Source organism: Muscardinus avellanarius, assembly GCF_963383645.1.
Source record: "Muscardinus avellanarius genome assembly, chromosome: 6".
Taxonomy (NCBI): domain Eukaryota; kingdom Metazoa; phylum Chordata; class Mammalia; order Rodentia; family Gliridae; genus Muscardinus; species Muscardinus avellanarius.
Window position 1 is genome coordinate 126207352 of NC_137791.1, and position 23686 is coordinate 126231037.

At 37.3% G+C, this 23686-nt stretch overlaps 1 pseudogene across 1 annotated transcript; it reads right to left on the reverse strand.

The window, feature by feature from the left end:
• Positions 1 to 19242: 19242 nt before the first annotated feature.
• Positions 19243 to 20969, reverse strand: LOC308264311 (RNA-binding protein EWS-like; annotated as a pseudogene). Its single transcript has one exon. The product of its transcript is annotated as an RNA-binding protein EWS-like (transcript).
• Positions 20970 to 23686: the final 2717 nt, after the last annotated feature.

Below are 23686 nucleotides of genomic sequence, written 5' to 3' on the forward strand. Positions count from 1 at the left end.
TGCCAATTTCAATGTTGTGAGGTTTTATGACCCAGATTTTCTCCTAAAAGTTTATAGTCTTAAGATTTATATTTAGGTCTTTTATCTATTTTGAGTTAATATTTTTATATGGGATTAGGTAAGGGTCCAACTTTATTCTTTTCCATGTAATTATTATGTTTCAACAATATTTAGTTAAAAGATTATTATTTCCACCACCAAATGTTCGTGGAAACCTTGTCAAAAATAACTTGACAATATAGGGAAGAATTTAGCTCTAGGCTTTTATTTAACTCCAATGGTTTATATATCTGCCTTTAGAATAGTACTACACTGTTTCAATTATTGTAGCTTTATATGGTTTGAAATCAGAAAATATATATCTTCTAGCTTTGTTCTTTTTCAAGATCATTGTGGGTACCTAGAGTCCATATTCCATATTAGGATAGATTTTTTTTCTGAAAAATAAATATATAAATATATGATAGTTTCACCTAAAAAAAAGAAAAGAAAAAAAAATATTCTCTGGTAAGAAAGAAAGTAAAAAGAAATATTGAAATGTTATCTTTAAGTCATCAAAAGCTTGGTATCAGACAAATGAAACTGTTATGTGAGATTATCATTTCTAATTTTTGATAAATTGCTATAATACTAGATGTCAATCACTAAGCCAAGCATGGGAGGGAGGGATAGGGAGAGAATGGGGTGGGTATTGGGTGGGGGCTGACTGGGCAATGTGTGCATGTATGTCTACAAAAGTATGTATCCCACTATGATGTATGAATATAGTGCACCAATTAAAAATTAAAAAAATAAAAAATAAAAAAAGGTTTATTTGGGCTCACAGTTTCAGAGGTTCCACTATATAGTCACTTGGCCCTGTTCCTTTAGCCTCTGGTAGCAAAGTACAACATAGAGTATGTGGCAGAAGAGACCTATTCACCCTGTGACAACCAAGAAAGAAAAAGAAAGAATAAAGGGGCTGGGGTCCCAATATTCCCTTTAAGTGTATGTCCCTGTGACGCAACATCTCCCACTAGGCCCTTCTTCTTAATGGTTCTACTACCCCCCAACAGAGCCACATGCTGGCAGCCAAGCCTTTAGCATACAGGCCTTTGGGGGACACTCAAAACCATGGCATCTGCCTTCCTCTCCAGCTTCTTTTCTTTTCTTTTTGGTACTGGGAATTGAACCCAGGGGCATTCTACCTACAAGCTATACCCCCCCAGCCCTATTTTTAATTCTTTATTTTGAAACAGGGCCTCACTAAATTTCAGAGGGCCTTACTAAGTAGCTGAGGCTGCCTGCGAACCTGTGATCCTCCTGTCTCAGCCTCCCAAGTACTGGGATTGCAAGTGTGTGCCACCACATTCAACTTCCAGCCTCTTTTCTGATCACTCACTCTATTACTCCCACTTATGTCTCCTCAAAACAGTTTGAGGTTTTCTCTGTTTATCATTCATTTGCCTTTAGTCTTATATTATCTGGGTGAGATTCTATTTCCTTTTATAAACTCCAGCACCTCCTTCCCCTAATCTAATGGCCTTCATTTGACTTCTGTCTCATCATTTAGGGCAGGGTTAATGGCTTTAGACTAGCTCATTAACAACTTGTTTTCCCACTGTCCTTTGGTGAGCTCATTCCTTAGTGTTGATTATGTTTTCAACCCCCATATAGTTATAAGATGATTGCAGCACATGTAATAAAAAAGAGCAAGGGTCTCTTCCTCAATCTCATTGTGTTTCATGGGCCATGACTAGGTAACACGTCTATTCTGGAGCCAATCACTCTGCTTGTGAAAATACGATCCTCCGATTGGACATTCTGAGACACCTCCTAAAGTCTGCAGTCAGTGGATTGAGTCAATTCCACAGTAAGCCGGTAAGTTAAGAATAAGAGGAAAGACTGAATCTTAGTGGTGCATGCCTATAATTCCAGCACTTGGGAGACTGAGAAAGGAAGATCACAGACCAGTCTCAGCAGCCTAGTGGATTTTCAGCAACTTAGTAAGATCTTGTTTCAAAAACAAAAAAGACAAAGAGCTTGAGGTATAGGCCTGAAGGTAGAATGCCCTGAGGTTCAATTCCCAGTCCCCCCCCCTCTCTCTCACGCACACACACCACACACACACTTAGGAGAGATACTCTTCAGAGAAAAGTCAAATAGAGGTTCCAAAAAGGAAGGTGCACAAATGCCACGAAATAAACACACACACAGTGAATGCTGTGTGCATGTGTGTTTCTGTCACTCTGAATTTCACTAGGATGTATAATTACAATGCACCAATTAAAAAAACACACATTTTACATATCACAAAGAGAAAAACTATGTAGATACTCCATAATCACAGAACAGATTCTGTGCCTCATCTCTGGAAACTAAAAGATATATTTTATGATACAGTATATGTCTTAAATACTGAGTTTTAAAATTAAATCATCCAGTTTATAAAAATGCAGGTTGTTTATGTTAGATAAATGAACAGAATTTTTATGGCTATATAAATCCTAATCATACTAAATTTACAAAATAAAAATCCGTCACATTTGAATGTATACTGCAGTTTTGTTTGAGCTGAGAAAATCATGAAAAATTCTCTCCCAAAGTACTTGACATTTTGGATCATTTTTATTTTAGTTATTTTTTAAAATCTTTCTTGAGTGCTTAGAAACTAATGCTTCAAATGAAAATGCTGCTTCGGCAATAAATTTTACATAATTCTCCAAGTGCCAAAATAAACTGTTGGATCTAAGAATTCAGAGTAGGGGGGAAAATCTGCTTCTTAAATATATGAAAAAGCACATGTGAGGACTTATCCTCAAAAGTGTGTACAAGCTAGACTTCCTTGAGGAATAAAGGTGTGCTGTCAGGTATTCTGTCTCAGCATCCCAGATTTCCCCAACAGCATGATGCAACTATTTCATTAGCTGCATATGGGTAACTTCATGTTTCTCACTCTCCCTATTCTTTATAGAATCTATCTGGGCAACTATTTAATGCTACCAAGCCAAATTCTTTCTTCACTTCTTCCTGCCAAGTAGTACCATAATTGTCATCAAGATGTGATCATCTGTTTCATATTGCTTTAACTCATGCTGAATGAAAGCATGAGTGTAATTTGCCATTTTATTTCAGCTTATTCCTAAAAAGTAGAAAAATATGTGAACACTTTTCCTTATTCCCTTTTCCAAATTATCAGACTGTGAATAAATTAGCCTTGTTCTATTTGATTGGAGGAAGAAAGATCAGTGGAATAGAAAGGGAAGATTTTTAAGAGAGAAAATGAGGACCCCACTTAGTAGTAATATAGAGACTTTCACAATCCAGGATTGCCCTGCCCAGTAAAGTTGTTTCTATCCATGATGACTAGAAAATTTGACTAATATGAATTGAAATGTGCTATGAGTAGAAAATACATTAAAATTTCAAAGAATACAGAAAAGATGTAAAATAGCTCATGAATAACTTTCATATTGACCGTATGTTGAAATGATAGTGTTTATGGGATTAAATAAAATTTATTCTTAAAATTCATCTTGCTTTTACTTTTTAAAGGTGGCTACTAGAAAATCTGAAATTCCACAGTGGCTTGAATTTGTGTTTTTAATATTTTATTGAACAGTGCTGACAATTTATAATGCCTAAAAGTTAGAATGATCACAGATGAGACATAAGGAGATATGAAGTCATATTTAACAAGCATGTTTAATGCTGTTTTCTATTTTGAAAGGCTTATTTCATGCAATATTTGTCTCCCTAATAATTCAGGTAAAGTAGGTGAATTTTTTTGTTTGGAAACACGGTCTTGCTAGGTTATTGAGGTTGTCCTCAAACCTGCAAGCCTCCTATTTTAGGCTCCCAAGTACTGGGATTACAGGCATTTGCTGCCACATCCAGCTTAATTTTTTTTTCAATAAAGTGGATATTTTATCTGTCTGAGTAACTGTATTTCCCTTTGATGAAATTAGTGCCTTGGTGTTTCCCTATGGAAATTTCCTTGGTTTTGAGTCCATGTCATTTGGTGAAGCTGACTCGTGTTTCCAGAGTTAAGCATGTGGCCCAAGCTTAACCAATCAGAGTATTTCATTTCTCCAGTCATAATAATTGGCTCAGGAAATTGATAGAAGCTGGTCACCTGAATCAGTTCTAATATAGATAGATAGAGATAGAGATAGAAGACACGAGAAGTTCTTTCTGAGTATCTGGATCCATTCTGTAATAAAAAGCTACCATCTGAATTTTCAGAATTTTAACAAATTCCCTTTTTGATTAAACGAATTTGAATTTAATTTCTGTCCTTCAATTCTAAAAAGTCAGACCAATATAAAGAAAACACACATGATTAATCAAACATTCTTTTTTTGTTTTTTGGGTTTTTTAAAAATTTTATTGATGCATTGTAGTCATACATCTTAATGGGATAACAGACTTGTGGAAACATATATGCACACATCATCCAATTTAATAAGCATTCATAGGATTTTTCTATATTTAAGTATACTGAATCAGGTGCTGGTAGAAGGAGGCACAAAGTTTATTATCATTCATTCATCCAGCAAGCACTCATTGACATCATTCAATGTCAGGTTCTATCATAAGTACTAGAGAAGAAAAGATAAAAATTAAAAGACAGAAACATCTAGGATATATTTTCTAAATCACCTTTGTACCCATGACTAATTATTCTTGCTCTTTCCAATATCTTTCCAATTTTCAATTTTCCACAGATCAAACATTTTATATAATTTCAGATCCATTTCTCAGGAAATTCTTTCTTGGATCCCTCCATTATTCTCCTTGCATTTGAATTCACTGCTTTCTGGGCCTGTTGTCTCCCATTTTTTTGTGTCTCCCATTCCTCAAACTCAGGCCTTTCTTTTGTGTTGAATTCCCACATTCTAGATTACTTGTTCTCTTTATTCTAAGGAAATATACTTTCTAAAAGTACCCTGAACAGACATACATGAGAGGTCAACATTTTGAGATCTTGCAAGACTGAAACCCTTTTCTTTTCATCCAGTTTACTAATAGTGTGACATGTTTTGAAATTTAGGTTGGAGGTCATTGTCAGTTATAATTTTAAAAATATTACTCCATTGTCTATGTGCAGAAACCTAATGCTCTTTTGATTATCAATTGGCAGGGTCTATTCCTCTCTAAAAGTTTCTAGAATCTTATTTCTAGGTTAACAAAATTTCATGGTTATATATGTTCTATAACGAAACTACTTAATTTGAAGCTCTTAGTTCTGGGAACTTTTATTATTTCTTTGTTTACTCTTCCTTCCTGGAACTCATGCCAGTTAGATGTGTGATCTTAAAGTTTTATGTCTTGCGACCTGTCTCCATGTCCTTTCCTTGCCAGCCTTCTTCAAATAAATTTCCTCATTATCATCTCTCAACACTTCCTTTGAATTTTGTCTTAATTTCATTTGGTATATATTAAATTTCCAAGAGCTCTTTATCTCTCATTATTTTCTGTTTCTATAGCATCTTGTTTCAAAGTAATTCTTGTTTTAATGATGGAGTATTTTTTATCTTTAAGGATGTTAATTATAATTAATTGGAAGTTTTCTTCTATTCCCTTCAATGTCTCTGTTTTCTCTTAATTCCTTTTATCTGTTTTGTGCTCTTTCTCTTTCTTTCTCTTTCTTTTTCTCTCTCTCCTTCAAGTTGGATTTGTTCCCCAAATGTCAATACATATTTACAAGTGACATCCTTCAATGTTTATAGGAAGCTTTGTATAACTGAGTGCGTTTTGATGACTGGTGAACTTCACTGAAGTGTGATATCAACCATAAGGCCAGCTTTCAGAGAGACATTCAAATGTCGGTATCTGTAACTCTTTTCTCTGAAACTTTTTAGTTTTATTTTTCAGAAGGATCTCCAGTTTCCTGCTGAAAGGTTACAAATGTCTCAGGAATAAAGTGGAAGAAATTCATCAGATTTTTACTTAAAAATCTGTTTTGTCATTATCCTCACCCCCTATTATGCTTAGTATCCTCAAATCTATAAGCCTTCTCTCCAGTTTTTCCTCAGATATATTTCTTGTAATTTATTAAAATAAATGAATTGGGATAAAAACAGATAAAAAATGCTCAGCTGCATGAGTGGAGAGAGAGAGAGAGAGAGAGAGAGAGAGAGAGAGAGAGAGAGAGAGAGAAGACAGACTGGAGGATGAGAAGGTTTATATAGTTTCTTACTTGATACTTCAACCAAGGCTTTCAGTTCTCGGTCTCATTTACTTTCTGCTTTGCAACTGTTTTACTTCCTGGGACTACTGGAGAAGGAGAGATTGGGGGAAGCCAATGATATTTAAAATAGTTAAGAGTTTTATATTTAGATTTCTTTTTCTTTTAAATTTTATGTCTAGTGTATAAGAATAAAATAAGGTGCTTTAGCCTATTATATTTGAAAGCCTGTAATAGGACAATATTAGATTATTCTTTACCTTCTACTGTTGCAAGGTAATTATTAATTATAATTTAATCTTATCATAATGCAAGCCTTCAAATATTATGCAATTCTTGACTAAGTTAATAGGTAGTAATGGTGAGCCAGCTATGGTAGCATCTGTAATCCCAGTACTTGGGAGGCTAAGACAGAGAAATCACAGGTTCATATCCAGTCTCAGCAATTTAGCAAGCCCTCCGTGACTTACTGAGGCCCTGTTTCAAAGCAAAAAAAAAAAAAAACAAAATAGGATTTGGGGTGTAGCTTAGTGGTAGAATGCCTCTGAGTTCAAACTCCAGTACCACAAAAAACAAATGTAATAGGTAAAAATGATACTAAAGCTATACAAACTTCACATTTTCATTTATATTTCTTCTTTACAAGAGTAAATCAAGATATAGCTGAACTGCTTCATTCTTTTCTATCTTTATTTTATACACGTTCTCTGGAAGGATATTAATATGGGATATAATCAAATCTCACAGTTTAAGTAAACCTTTCCTATGAAAATATGTTAAACTGCCATCTGGTGAACTTTACCTCAGAGTTTATAACTTGGTATCTTTTTCATAAAACATTGATATTTTATCATATTTTTCTATCAGAATAAATGCTTTCTTTATGTTGAAACTAAAGGCCAAATCCTATTGTCAAATCAGTATGGAGGTTTCTACAAAAAGAAGATATTTAGGGGTGAGCTTGGAGATTAGGGGAATGGATGAGGGAAAGAATTGAGGTGAGAAATTTATCAAATTATGTTACATGCATATATTAATATGCCACAATTAAACCCATTATTCTGTATAATTCATATACACCAAAAATAATTTTTTCAAAAATATATAAGCCCTATAAAATGCAATCCTGCCACCTCCTTCTGTTTTTGTCTTGACCTCAGGGATGAAAAATAAGTTTGGTTTTAGGAGGAGGTTTTAATAATGGGAGTGAGATGGAGATGAAAGAAGTTTTGTATCTTCATGTCTTTTAAAATCGTAATTTGTTACTTTTTCATTTCATTTAAAAGTTTCCTTGATAGCCACCTAGTGTAGAATGTTCATATAGAGAAATGGCAAATACCCAAGCCTTGACCTCACAAACTGCAAGGTGGAAAAAAGGAATAATATTTCCACACATAATGATAATACATGGAAGAATATAATAAGACTCATGATAAAAATATAAATGAAGTGTTTTAATGGCATAAAAAACAACAATAATAATTTAGTTGGAAATTACTTTATATATTTCATAGGATAGGATAGCACGGAGTATCAGATGGGGGTTCCAGCAACACCCCCCCCAGCTTAGCACAATGATGAATTAAATACTGGGTGGCTGTAGTTTTGTATTTGTCTATTTTCCCCTAAAGGTAGCAACATCATCAGTAACCTCTCATGAAAATCAGATAAAATCTAGGTTCCTCAAATTCTAATTTCTTTCTAGGAAGCTCTGTCATCTCCTTATGTCCACCAAAGAAAATTAGTGGTTAAGTTTGGAAGGACAGAGATTCAAATTCTATTCAACCACTATCTAGCTGGGTGATGTTAGACAAGTTAACTTTTATAAGCCATTTTATATTTTTTCTCTCTGATATTGTATAATAATAATAACAATATCATTCATTTTAAAGTTATAATAAATGAATTAGTAATACATGTAAGTGTGGAACAATTGATGTATCTTATTATAGCAAAAAAGAGATAGAATTAGGAATCAAGAAATTGATTTGGATATGCTATTTATAAGCTATCTAAATACATAAATTGTTTATCCTTTTTGTGCCTCAGTTTTTCCATATGCAAAACTAGGGAGTTTCCCTAGATGACCTGTATTTCTTCTAAACTATAATAGTCTAGGTTCTAAAATGACATTTTTATTTAACTAGATGATGGATTAAATTGCATTTGGATTAAATTGAATAAAATTACCATCATTGAACCTCTAATACATTGAAATTCTATTAAAAGGTTGAAAATGAAAGTGATCATTATGCATTAGGTTATGAGAGTGACTTCAAACGGACTCAGAAAGCATAGTAGTAGAGCAGGTCCTATCATCATGTCTGGATACAGGAGAAAGTATATGGTAAATAATATTAAATCAAGTGCCAAGCTCAAAAATACATGATTTTATTTAAAAAAATTAGAAAACATGCTCATTCTGAATATTGGTTATATTGCCAGTTTAGGTCCTGGATATTCTTGACAAGTAAAAATTGTATCCAACTTTATGAAATTCATTATAAAGATAGTAATAGGATACAATACTAATATTTGAAAATACTCAGCAGTAGAACTAAACATAAAGAACAAAAAGATGAGATGCTACCCTAAGATAAGTGGCAGATTCAGATGAGCTATTAAGTAAGTTCTATGTACACTAAAAATATTATCAGACAGGAACTAGGTGGACTTATAATCTAAGAAATGAAAGGTATCACCATTATATTTCAGCTTCCTTAATTATTATTCCCTCTTATAAAATTTTATCTTTATTTCTATAAAATGTACAAAAAGTTTTTATGGTACTTGGAAGGTCACCAAGAAAGAGGGAATGGGGTGGTAACTGGGGAAGGGCTAAATTAATAATGTGTACATTTATGCCTCTACCATCTCATATCCAATTAAGATGTATGACTACAATGCACCAATAAAAAATAAAATAAAAGACAAAATTCATCTACTTTAGGAATTTCTATTTAAATTTCAGAATAGAAATTTAAAGCATCACCATGTATGTGATGCTGTACATAGAGTTCATACTCCCATGAAGAAAAGGATGCTAGAAATCTTGGGCTCATTAGCCTGTTCAATCTACAATATTGCATAAAGTTTAGCATAATACAATTATTTGGGTTATTAGAAATTTTCTGTAAGGGGCTATGTTCCATAATTTAAATAATTGGTTAATCAAATTCTCTGTTTTTTATATCAATGTACTTTTCACGGTGTATTATAGTCTCACATTAAAATGTAAATCACGTTAACAATAACATACATGCACACAGCACTTGGTGCTCCCTCACCCTGCCTCCCCAGTCTCCTCCCTCCCAATACAGAGTATTAAGATTGATGTTAACATAATCACATGTAAACTCTTAGCCGATGGTAGTATTTCCATTAGTGAACCTCTTCTTTTTTCTCCCCTACACTTAGATCTCCTCCCTGGCTCCACTGAGTTTTCTCCTCCATTATCTAGAGTCCCTCTTGTATCCCAATTACTCACTATCTTGCATATATTAGAGAATACATATGACTCTTCACTTTCTGTAATTGGATAATCTCACTTAATGTTCTCCAAGTCCTTCCATCTTGAAAATGACATAATTTTGTTTTCTTTATTGCTGAGTAGAATTCCATTGTATTCCCCATAATTTTGTAATTCATTCAACTATTTATGGATGCCTGGGTTGATTTCATAATTTGGCTATTGTGAATTGTGCTGCTATAAGCATGGGTATGCATATATTATTGTAGTTCTCTGTTTTCAGCCTCTTTGGAAAGATACCCAGTAGTGGTATTGCCAGATCATATGGTGTTTCTATTCCTACTTTACTAAGGAATCTTCACAATGATCTCCAAGGCAGCTGAACTAGTTTGCAATCATACCAACAGTGTAGAAGAGCTCCTATTTCCACACATCCTTGCCAAAATTTATTGTAATTTTAACTCCTGATGGTTGCCATTTGCATTGGGGTTAGATTGAATATTAGTGTAATTTTGATTTGCATCTCTTGGACTGCTAACCATGTTGAACACTTTTTCATGTATCTATTGGCCATTTGTATCTCTTCTTTTGTGAAATGTCTATTCAATTTAGTTGCCCATTTCTTGATTGGGTTATTTGTTTTTCTAGTGTAAAGTTTTTTAAGTTCTTTGTATATTCTAGATGTTAGTCATCTTTAGGATGGATGGGAGGGGGTAAAGATTTTCCATAATATAGGCTTTCTCTTTAGATTCTTGATGACTTTCTTTGATGAAGAGAAGCATTTTAGTTTTATGCCTTTCCACTTATTATTATTTGTTTTAATTCCCTGAGCTTTGGGAGTCTTGAGAATGTTCTATATATGCCTATATGTTCCAGTATTAAACCTATGCACTCCTGTAATAGCTTCACAGTTTCTGGTTTTTGATCCATCTCGAGTTAATTCCTATGCAGAGTGAAAGGTAAGGATCTAGTTTCATTTTTCAAATGAATAAAAATTATAAGACACTGAAGAAAAATATTGAAGATCTTGGAAGATGGAAAGATTGTCCTTGCTCTTGGATAGGCAGAATATCCTTACTTGAAAGGTATGTTAGTTGCAGGCAGCATATAGATGGATTAAGGTTTTTAATCCACTTTGCCACCTTACATCTTTTTATTGGAGAATTGAATCATTTATATTTAGCATGATTATTGAGAGGTGATTTTTATTTTTTTATTTTTTTTAATTATTTTATTGGTGCACTGTATTCATACATCATAGTGGGATACAAACTTTTGTAGACATACATGCACACATCGCCCAGTCAGCCCCCACCCGATCCCCACCCCATTCTCTCCCCATCCCTCCCTCCCATGCTTGGCTTAGTGGTTGATATCTAGTATTATAGCAATTTATCCTAAATTAAAAATGATAATCTCACATAACAGTTTCATTTGTCTGATACCAAGCTTTTGATGACTTAAAGATAACATTTCAATATTTCTTTTTACTTTCTTTCTTACCAGAGAATATTTTTTTTCTATTTTTTTAGGTGAAACTATCATATATTTATATATTTATTTTTCAGAAAAAAATCTATCCTAATATGGGATATGGACTCTAGATACCCAAAATGATCTTGAAAAAGAACAAAGCTAGAAGATATATATTTTCTGATTACAAACCATATAAAGCTACAATAATTGAAACAGTGTAGTACTATTCTAAAGGCAGATATATAAACCATTGGAGTTAAATACAAGCCTAGAGCTAAATTCTTCCCTATATTGTCAAGTTATTTTTGACAAGGTATCCACGAACATTTGGTGTTGGAAATAATAATCTTTTAACTAAATATTGTTGAAAAATAATAATTACATGGAAAAGAATAAAATTGGACCCTTACCTAATCCCATATACAAATATTAACTCAGAATAGATAAAAGACCTAAATATATATCTTAAGACTATAAACTTTTAGGAGAAAATCTGGGTCATAAAACCTCACAACATTGAAATTGGCAGTGATTTCTTGGATATGATTTCAATGGCACAGGCAACAGAAGAGTATACAAACTCCCTAAAAATAAAAAAAAAATATTGTATATCCAAAGACAATGTAAACAGAGTTAAAAGTTACTAATAGAATGGGATAAAATATTCCCAAATGCTATATCTGAAGGTATATTAATATTCCAACTAGAAATCCTAAAAATTAACAACAATAAAGGCAAACAATACCATTTAGAGATAGGTAAAAGACTAACATAAATAATGAATCTCCACAGATAACCAATCTTAGTTGTCTGTTGGATGTAAAATCTTGTTTCTTTGGTTCTGGTGTGTGTTACCTATTTCTTCTTTGTAGTTAATCTCTTTGAGTATTTTCTCTAGTGCTGGTTTTGAAGACATAAACTCCTTCAGTTTCTGTTTGTCACGGAAGCTTCTTATTTCTCCATCTAATTTGATAGAAAGTTTTGCTGGGTAGGAAATTTTTGGCTGGAAGTTGTTTTCTTTCAGAGTTTGGAATATGTTACTCCAAGCCCTTCTGGCTCTCATGACTTGGTTTGGGAAGTCTGGAGTGATTCTAATTGGTTTGCCTCTGAATGTCACTTGGCCCTTTGTTTTTGTTGCCTTTAAGATTCTTTGCTTGGCTTCCACATTGGTCATTTTGACAATTATGTGGCGTGGGGATCCTCTTCTCCGATCCTGTCTAAAGGGAGTTCTATAAGTTTCCTGGACCTGTGTATCGACCTCTTGCTCTATGTTTGGAAAATTTTCTGCTATTACTTCCTTGAAGAGATTGTTGATCCCTTTGGTATCACTTTCTTTTCCCTCCTCTATTCCAATTATTCTTAGGTTAGCTCTCTTAAAATGGGTCCATATTTCTTCAATATCAGATTCCTGCTGTCGGATATTTTTTTCTAGATTAGAAACTATGCATTCATTTTTGGAATGATCATCTTCTAGGAGCGAGATTCTGTTTTCCATGTGGTCTAATCGGTTGTTTGTGCTTTGAATTGAGGCCTTTACTTCATTAATTGCATCCTTTATCTCTTTTTGGCTCTCTCTGAGTTCCTTTCGAAGCACCTCTATTATTTCTACAGTTATTTTCCTGATTTGATCTTCTAGAAATCTCTGATTTTCTCTTTTATCGGGTTCTGATGTTGTGGGGTTGTGCACATTCATTACTCCAGTGTTATTCCTCTTTCCCATGATTTCGGAGGTTTGTGCCTTCTCTGGGTTCTTCCCTTGGGTCACTATGGCTTCACTTAAGGTGTTCTGGATCTCGAGTCAGTAGTATCTCAGACCCCACTACTCCTTTACTGGGTTGTATCACAGAGTCTCCAACCCAGGGAGTCGATAGAGGCAGCTTTAAACTATGGGGGGGTGCCAGGTTGCACGTTCTCCTATGGTGTGATATCTCTGCCACCGCCAGTCCCCCACTGGGTCAAGTCCCAGGGAGTACAGTACTGGGATTTCTCCTCTGTGGCCCACAATTTGACTCACTGTTCTAAAGTACGCAGATGTAGCTGTACTGGCCTCGCTGAATTCGCTGCTGCCGCTGCCGGTGGCAATATGGTGCCGCTGCCACGCCCTTGGCCGTGAGGCTGGCATATTTCTTCTTGGTTTTGAGTTCTACTCTGAATCCCTGCAGGGTGTGCTGAGCTCAGCCACTGGGGGCTTTAGATGCCCTCTGCGCCGAGAAATCCCGCCTGGCTGTTCCGCAGCGGCTCACCTTGGCTTGCTGTAGCCGTCCGGTGAATTCGCCACTGCCGCCGGCAGTAAAGCGCTGCTGCTGCATCCTTGGGCGTGAGGCCGGTGTATCTCCTCTGTGGCTCTGAGCTCTGTTCTCAGTCTGCTTTCTCTCTGGAGCCTGGTGATTTTTTTGTTTCTCTGGTGATGGTGTTTTCTGGCTATGAAAGGCGCTGATTTTGTGGTAATGGAGATTGGTTGTTAGTGGGGCTCTTAAGCCCCACTTTTCTCGGTCGCCATCTTCCCGGAAGTTCCGGAAACTCTTCAAGAGGTGATTTTTAAATCCTCGTATTTTGACTTTTAACTTCTGTTTAAGGTAGTGTTTGTTCTTCTTTTCTTTGTTTTGTTTCATAGAAATTTTTTGTTTCTCTGGTTCTGGTGCTTATTAATTCTTTGTAATTAATCTCTGAGTACTTTCTCTAGCACTGGTTTAAAAGATATAAATTCCTTCAGCTTCTGTTTGTCATGGAAGGTTTCTATTTCCTCATCAAATTTAAGAGATATTTTTGCTGGATAAAATAGTCTTAGTTGGAAGTTGTTTTCTTTCATACTTTGAAAGTATGCTGCTCCAGACCCTCTTTACTTTCATGACTTGGTTTGGGAAGTGTAGATTGATTTTTTTGGATTGCCTCTGAACGTTACTTGGTCTTTTAATTTTATTGCCTTTACGATTTTTTTCCTTGGTCTTTACATTTGTCAGTTTGACTATTATGTTGTATGGTAAGCCTTTTCTCTGATCATGACTACTGGATGCTCCTATACTTGTGTGTCAACCTCTTTTTTTATGTTTGTAAAAATTTCTGATATTAATTCTGTGAAAAGATTATTGATTCCTTTGGTTTCCGCTTCTATTTCCTCTCCCATGTCTATTTTTCTTGGGTTAGCTCTTTCATTTTTTTATTTGTTATTTTTACAGTACTGGGTATAGAAACTAGGGGCATTCTACCTCTGAGCTACACCCCCAGATTCATTTTTTTATTCTTCATTTTGAAATAGGGTCTCAGTTGCAAAGACCTTAAGTAGCTGACATCCACAAACTGTGACCCTCTGGTCTCAGCCTCCCAAATGCTGGGATTACAAGCATGCACCACCATGCTCAACTGGGTTAGTTCTTTAAAAATTGACCCATATCTCTTTTATGTCCAATTCATGCTGTTGGAGTGTTTTTTTTTTTTTCTAAATTATATGTATGTGATCATTTTTGGAATGGTCATCTTCTAAGAGTAAGATTCTATTTTCCATGTGATCTAGTCTACTACTTATAGTTTGTATCGATGTCTTAACTTCAATGATTGCATCCTTCACTCCCTTCAGTGCATCTATCTGATTCCTATTCATGGAGTCAGATTCTTTTTTGTTTGTTTGTTTGTTCCTTTGTTTCTTTCATACTTTCTCTAAATTCTTTGTGGAAGTCCTGTATCATTTCTACTATTAACTTTCTGATTTATCCTTCTGTTGATCTCTGCAATTCTGTGTTGTTGAGTTCTGTTATTGTACAATTGTGGGAACTCATTGTCTCCTTGCTATTCTTCTTTCTCATGATTTCAGGTTTCTTAAGTTTGTATCTTTGTTGCTCTTAATAGCTTTCTCTCACTCTGTAGGTGCCAGCTGGTATATACAAGGGCAAGCTTTGTTGTATTCAGTGGTAAAGGTTGAATGAGGAGTAAGAAGCTGGAGTAGTGGATGAAATAATAGGATAAAGTAGCAGTTATGACTGAGTAGAATGAGAGCTTAAGTGTAGTAAGGTAATATATAGTAGAGATTAGAGATAGTGAATATATAGGAGTCTAGTAACCAGTGTAAAGTATTTAGGTATAGTGATATGAAATTGATTTAATACAAGACAAAGAAAAGAAAAGAAAAAAATGGGACAGAGGGAAGAGAGTAGATATGAAAGGGAGAAGAAGCATGTAAAGAAGGGTAGAGAACAAACAGACAAGCACATGCAAACGAAAGACAAAACAAAACAAAACAACAACAAAAACCAACCCTACAAATATATGCATACAGAAGCACCGGGCGTGGTGGCGCATGCTTGTAATTCCCGCGCTTGGGAGGCAGAGACAGGAGGATCGTGCAGGTTCGAAGCCAGCCGCGCTGGCTTAAGAGACCTTGTTTCCAAAAATAAAATAGGTCTGGGAGTGTAGCCCAGAGTTAGAAGGGCTTCCAGGAACCCCAGTACCACCAAAAAAAAAAAAAAAAACCCCACACAAATATATATGTACAGAGCAGACTTGGCCTCTGCAGTCTTCCTGGGTCTGCACGGATTCTTTCAGCCATTTAAAGTTCACTTTCTATATTAGATTCTTGAGTATCTTTCATTTGCTTTGTTACCTATAGCAATTATGTCATTTTGTAGCCCCACTTTTTGCTCTCCTTTAATGATTGAGACCTGACCTGCTGTGTATGTCTGTGTAGGTGCTGAGTGTGACTGGTGCCTGTCATGAAGAAAGCCTGGGACTCTGAGCTCTCCAAAGGGCCTGTCCCTGAGTGTCTCTCTGTTGATGCAGGCAGTGAGTATCTTTGGGGCCAGATCAAGTTTAAGTACAGGTCTCCATGCTTTCCACAGACCCTGAGCCTGCATTTTACCCCACTTACATAATTGGTGGGTGCCAATGAAACCTGACCCATTGTATACATAGGGATCTGCATTCTCCACATGTATGGCTTAGTTGATCTGTCTTATTCTCAGTCATTACAATTGGGTGGCCTGTGACAATCTCCAGAGGCCCTACTAAGGCACTGCACCCTGTGAACTGTAGGCTTCTTTGCCTGATTGGCCCTGGGGACTATCTGCTAATCCGTGCTTCACTGTGACCAATAGAAGATTCCACCCCACCTTCAGCAGGGTAAACCACAAAGTTTCAGATCCTGCAATTCTATGTTTTTCTACATGAGCCCTTGTACCCTCACTCTGATGGTGGTCTCCCTCAAAAGAGGCTATTTCACTTATGGTGTTGTTGAGTGCTGCTCTGGATCTCTGGGGGACAACATAGGCTTGGCCACCACTGCTGCAGGTTCTAGCCATGCACCTGGGCTGTAGGGACTCAGTGGAACAAAGAGTGAGGTGCTGACCACTTACAATTTCAATGAGCTACAGCCACTTACTTCCCATCAAGTCCTTGGCTCTTTTTCTGGTGGTCTCTGGAGGGTGCAGTGCTGGCAATCTTGGCCTGGTTAGGCAAGATGGTGATGCCAAAGCTCCTCTGGCAGCAGCCGTTCTCCAGAGGCTTTGTTTCTACCTACTTTGAATTTTTTTATTGCTTTGTTCAATTTTTTCTTTCTTTTTTTCCCCTCTTATCAAGAATGTTCACAGTAATACAGATCAACTCTCAACATGACTGAGATGTGCTGCTTCCCCCAGCCTCCAACTTCCTGGAAGTTCTGTTTTTTGATTTTTTACTTTATAATGTTATTTGTACATATTGAAATGTCACAATGTTATCATTTAATCCATATATACAATGTTTAATGATCAAATCAAGTGTCTGATATTTTTATCTCTGAATAGTAAAGTGTTTTATAATTCAGAACTAAAGAAAATTCAATCAAATATGATTGTGTGTGTGTGTGTGTGTATGTGTGTGTTTTACTTGGGACAGAACCCAGGGGCATTCTATCTCTGAGGTACATCCTACCTCTTTTTATTTTATTTTATTTTTTTATTTTTTAAATTTTTAAAATTTATTTATTTTTTTTTATTTTGAAACCAGGTCTCACTGAGTTGCAGAGGGCCTCACTTAGTGGCTGAGGCTGTCCGCGAACCGCGATCCTCCGGTCTCAGCCTCCCAAATGCTGGGATTACAAGCGTGCGCCACCACGCCCGGCTTATTTTTTATTTTTGAGATAAGGTTTTGCTATAAGTTGCTACATGTTTTGCTGTTGCTGAGGCTGTCCTTGAACCTACTATCTTCTTGACTCAGCCTCCCAAGTACTAAGATTATAGGTATCTACCACCATGCTCCACTTGATTTTTTAAAGTTGAATACTTGAAAGATGTTTTCTCAGCCTTTCAATAAAGCTTTTTAAAGTAAATTAAAGTATCTAATAGTTATGATTTATGGTTGTAAATATTTAATGCACACAGAAGTACTTCTATTTTATTAAATTATAAATTTGTTACTTATTGATAATTTATAATTAAGTATTTTAATCACACAAACATATTAAAAGAAAAAGAATAGTTTTCATTTTGGATTAATACCTGAAAAAATGTGATTCTAGTCATTCCCTTCCACATTTTATATTTATATTTTTACTATAGAAATGTACTTAAAACTACTTCAATTTATTTATATTTTATAGCATTTTTCTTACAATATGTCCTGGATTAGAAATTGACTGCTAACTGATCAAATAAACCAATAAACTATTGATTTTCCTAGTAATTTATATCTATTCTAATTACTGCATTAGAATTCTATAGATATGCTTTTTAATTTTAGATATGTAAAAGTGAACTTGGATGTGTATTTGTGGTAGTTTGATTGTAACCATGGCACCAGTTTGTACCTTTCTGTGGCCATGTCATTTGTTAGTGACCTCCCACTCAGACATTGGGCTTGTCCCTGTGATTTGCTTTGGCTGACAAGACAGTAGCTAGCAAATACAATGAAAGCAAAGACATAGTACTTGCACATTAGTACTTTTCCTGTGCCTCACATCCTGCCACTATGTAAATAAGCTCTAGCTAGCCTCTGGATGATAAGAGACACATGGCTTAGTCATTCCCATTACCACATCAAACAGGGAGCCAGACTCCACGCCCTTAGCTAACATTCACAGACCCTTGAGGAATCAGCACAAGAGCTCACCTAACCTGTGGACTTGAAAGTAATAGCAAATGGTTGTTCCATATATGGGGGGGTAGGTACTAGGGATTGGATCCAATTGCTACCTCTGAGCTTCCAGCCCTTTCATTTTTTATTTTGAAATAGGGTTTGCTAAATTGCAGAGGGTCTCTCTTAAGATGGCCTTTGTTGATGCTGGCCTTGGACCTATGATTCCTTTCCCAAGTACTAGGATTACAGCTTCCAAAGTACTAGGATTATAGGCCTGTGCCACCAATTTTGGCACAAATGGTTGTTCTTTTAAGCCACCATGTTATGAATTGGCTAGTTACACAGCAATAATTGACAGATGGAACATGTATAAGAAGTAGATAGCAGACCAGAAATATTTTTTTCCTATCACATATCTGTTGTTTTATTAAAATCCTTTGTCACTGGATTTGTGGTAAAAGAGAGAATCTTGGATATGACTTTCTTTCTAATCTTAGCTTTAAAAAATATCCAAACATTTTTCATATCAATAAATAACTGAGTGACTGACCCAGCTTAGAATGATTTATCAACTAGACTCCTATTTTTATGTTCATTTGGTAATTATTATATATTCTGTCATACTTGCCATGAAAAATTATTTGCTCTGCAAAGTGAAAATGAGTTCCAAGTTAACTCTATGTATTTCATTACATCTGACCTTGATTTTTTTCCTTCTCCCAGCAATTCTGTATTCACTGATTCTGTTCATATTTCTGTTTCTCCTTCCTTTGGGAAATATGGTAACATTGCATTTCCCCAAATGTATCAGACTGTAAAAATGGCCACAGAATTATGTCATTCTCTTTATTCATGTCATTTTGCAATGTAATGTGCGGGTCTTTCTAAGAGTTTAAATCTTTCTCTTTTTTTAACCATTTAACTCGTTTTAATGTTTCTTCACAAATGGCGAAAAATACTGAAGTACAGACAAGGAATAATCATAACATTGTAGCCAACATTAAAAATATGGAATTATAAATTTAAAACATTTTCTGGTTTAAAAAATAAATCTGGTAGTTAATGCAGCTCTGCAGGGTCTCAGGGTCTAGTAGGGCCAGTCTCTGCATTCCTGACAGTGATCTCCTTTATCCATCTTCCGGTCCTCTACGTCCGCCTCTTCTTCCTCCCATCTGTTCCATCAAAGGCCCAGGGGCCCTCCCGGACCACCTCATCTTCCTCCGCCAAAGCTCCTCCATTCATGCCATGGCCACCACGGAAGCCACCTCTGTCTCCACCACGGCCACCTCTGAACATTCTACCAGGTCCACTGTGGTCTATGAGGCCACCTCTTCCTCACCGCATGCCACCAGGGCCACCTCTGCCCCGGTCACCACCTGGGGGTGGGAAGGGCGGTGGGAGGAAGCCTTCAGGCTTCAGGGCCTTGCACTGGTTACATTCTGTTCTCCAGGCGAAGTTCTGGTTTCCACAACCCGGATTGGGACACTGCCAGACATCCAGCTTGGTGCTGGACGTTTCCTCCTCCAGAGGGGTTCCTTGGGAACCTCAGGGTCCTCTTGGGGGAAAGCCACCTCTGTCTCCTCCACGACCTCCCATACGGCCCATAGGTCCCCCAGGACCTCCTGGGCCACCTGGACCTCCACGGAGCAGCAGCAGCAGCCCTCTGCCCTCCCGGTGCAGCATGCCACCTGGCATGCTATTCATTGGGGTTTTTTTCTGAGCCAGAGAGACTTTCAGTTTGCTCCCTTGAAAATCTTTTCCATCAAACCACTCCTCAGTAGCCTTGGCAGTTGGTGGGTCTTCATAGGACATGGTGGCATCGCCTTTGGGCTTTCCTGTTTCCTTGTCCAGGCAGATGTGGATCATGGGTTGCTCAGTTCTCTTGTTAATCTTAACAACCCCACACTGCTTATAGGAGTCTGCCAGATCATCAAGAGTCACACTGTCATTTAATCCTTGCATATAAACTGCACTGTTGTCAGAATATTCATCAGGATCTACAGGAGGGCCTAGATCAAGATCTGGTCCTTCGTCCATGGGTCCACGAGGCTTATTGAAGCCACCTTGCTCTCCAGCACTGCCCATTCCACCAGGTCCTCCTCACCACCCACCTCTGCTCATGCCTACACGATCAAATTCCTCTCTTCCCCTGCCCTGGTTATCAGGGCCACTCATGCTCCAGTTCTGTCCTGGTCTGGAAAATCCTCCAGACTCCTGCCCATAAACACCTATGCTACTGGGGTGGTCCTGTCGGAATGAACTCTGCTGCCCATAGCTGCTGCTCTGTTGGCTATACTGACTTGGAGACTGGCTGTAGGATCCAGTCTGGGGGGCGGGTAACTAGTGAGAGGCTGTTGCCCATAGCTGCTTTGTTGACCATAGCTACTCTGCTGTCCATAGCTGCTCAGGTGCAGTGGCTGTTGGCTGCTGCCCATAGGCTATGAAAGCGGGCTGCGTGCCATATGCAGACTGGGCTGCGTAGGAGGCCTGGGTGGTGGCGACCATAGCAGTGGTGGTATCATAAGCACCAGTGTCGTACCCCTGCACAGGCTGGCTGTACTCCTGCAGGGCCACTGTAGTAGTACAGCCAGTGGGAGACTGTCCATAGGAGGCTGCATACACAGTCTGCCCGTAGGTGGCAATTCTCTGAGCCTGGGTATAGCTGACATCAGTCGGCTGTCCATAGGGTCCATTGCTTTGTTGCTCATATGCCTGGATGGTCTGTGCATATCCTTGAGTTGGCTGGGTGGTATATGCAATGTAGCGCTGCTGGGCTGAAGCTTGTTTGTAGGCACTGTAATCCGTGAAAGCCATTTTCTCTCCTTCCTCCTCGTTCTCCCAACTTCCATCTCCCTCTTGCTTTCCCTCTCTAAGAGTTTAAGTCTTTTTCCCCATATTTTTTCTTTGTGGATCTGGGGGTGGAACCCAGGAACATCGCACCTCCGGGCTATACCCACAGCCTATTTTATTTTCCATTTTGAAACAAAGTCTCATTAAGTTTCTGAGGTCAGCCTTGAATCTGTGATTCTCCTGTCTTAGCTTCCTAAGAATTGGAATTATAGGTGTGCACCACCACACCTGGCTCTGTTTCTTCATATCGACTCTGGGCTTAGTCATGTGACTTTCTTTAGACATTTGGACTGAGGCACATGGACCCCCAACTTGAGACTTGAAAAGCAGTTGTGAATTGGGGCTGGCTCCCTTGGTTCTCTTTGGAACCCTGTGACTGGCACCATGTGAACAAGTCAGGGCTGACTCTTAATGAGGAGGAAGGACAGGCTCTGTTGTCCCAGCTGGCAGTTAGTTAATCCTCAGAAACCGAGTTGCTTAGCTGACAAGCAGCTGAAGACAAACATTTGAGCACTCACAGTCAAGGCACACAGAAATGCTGTATTTCACCTAGCATAAGTTATTCCAAAAATGGTGTTTCAAGCTATGAGATTTAGTGGTATATAGTTTTATATGTCCTTGAAATTTTCTAATATAACATCCTTCAAAGTTAGTTATGGTCATATAATTTGCTTAATCCACTAAAATGTGTCACTTTCCTCAGAAGTTTTTAAGACCTGGATTGTGATTCTGCATCTTCTTTCTCTTGTCACAGTGACTGGGAGCTTCCAGCTGGAGTAACTCCATAAGCTCTCAATCTTTAATGAACATGAAACAGTTCTCCCCCTACCCCACCCCCACATACTGACCTATTGAGGTCAAATAGTATAGTAAGAAATAAACCTTTGCATTCAACCACTAAGATTTTGAGTTTCTGTTACTGGAGCAGAAGCTAGGCCATTCTGACCAAGGTATAACTTGGTATTCAGAAAGAGGTAGAGTTATGATGAAAATATAAAGTATATGACAGTAACTTGAGGCTCAGTCGATGGTGGTAAGGAAATCTGTGTGAGGCTGGAGAGTTAGAATTTTATGCTAGCTATGGCAAAATATTTGCTAAATATTTGATGTATGTCTCACATTTTTCTCCTTTCTAATTGGGAATGTTTACAATGTTGTTTTAGTCAGATTTTGCATTGCTGTGTTCAAAATACCTGCCAAGAAACACTTAGAAAAGAAAAGGTATTTGGGCTCATGGTTAGAGGTTTGGTCCATGGTTAGTTGGCTCTAAGCCAGAAACATGGTGGTAGGCAGTGGCAAAGGACAGCTGCTTAATTCATTGCAGCCATAAAGTGGTGGTGGGGGGGGAGCGAGCGAGAGTGAACCCAAACCAGGGACATATATGGTCTCCTTCAGCTACATCCAACCGATAACGGTTGCCATCCAGTAAATCCACCCAAATTATTAATCCATTAGTAGATTTAACCACTTATGAGGTTACAGCCCTGATTTAATTATTTCACCTCTGATCATTCTGCATTGTCAACCTTGAGCTTTTCAAGGTGACATTCCACAGTTATACCATAACAAAAACGTTATGATTTGAACATATTCCTCTCAAAAATAATGCATTAGAAACTTAATCTGCAATGTATCAGTGTTTGAAAGTGGGACCTATTAAGTTGTAATGAGGCCAGGACAGTGGAATGACTGGATTAATGTTATTATCTTGGTAGTATGTTCAAAAGGAAGAGTTTGGGAGTTTGGACCCCCTTTTAAATCCCTCCCTCACTTTGTCTTCTGCTTGGGAAAATACAGCAAGATGGCTCTTGCTAGACACCAACACCATTGCCTTAGACATTCCAGCTTCCAGAACTGTAAGAAATAAATTTATTTTTTCTGGTAGTGTTTGGGGGGGATCAGGGATTGAGTCAAAAGGTATTCTGTCTCTGAGTTACACTCCCAGCCCTACTTTATTTTATATTTTGAAACAGGGCCTCCCTAAATTGCTGAGGTCGGCCTTGAACCTGTGATCCTGCTCCTCCTATCTCCCAAGGACTAGAATTACAGGCATGCACCACCACTTTCATCTCATAAATTTCTGTTCTTTATAAGTTATATAGTTTGTAGTATTCTACTATATTAGTACAAAATGACCTAAGACACCAAATTTATTATGTACTTGTCCTACCACTCTATGTTGAGTGTGTGTGTGTGTGTGTGTGTGTGTGTGTGTGTGTGTGTGTGTGTGCATGAGGGGAAGCTAGACACCATGCATTTTTAGGTCTCTGTAACAAGACAGGCTTCATCCATTCTAGATTTAATATAGAGACTACAAATAGTCTTATTTGTAAGACTACTTACAAGTTAATAAGACTACTTATTTTACTTATTTGTACTCAGAGATGCTAGCCTTTAAGATCAATGCCTTACTGAACAAAACTTTCAGAACACCTCACTTGTGATAGGACTGAATATCTTGTAGTGTAAAGAGAGTGGAGTGTAAATTAGTGACTAGAAAGGTCGCAATAATCCTTGATGCTATTCATAAAGAAATTCTGGTTATCTTTCTTCTGGATAAACGGTAGAATTATATTTCCTCTGCACTCTTGAAGAAAGACGTACCTGTGTAATTTTGTTTGGTCAATGAAGTATGAGCAGAATTGACTCCTGTCACTTTTAGGAAGAACCAGTTTGTTATT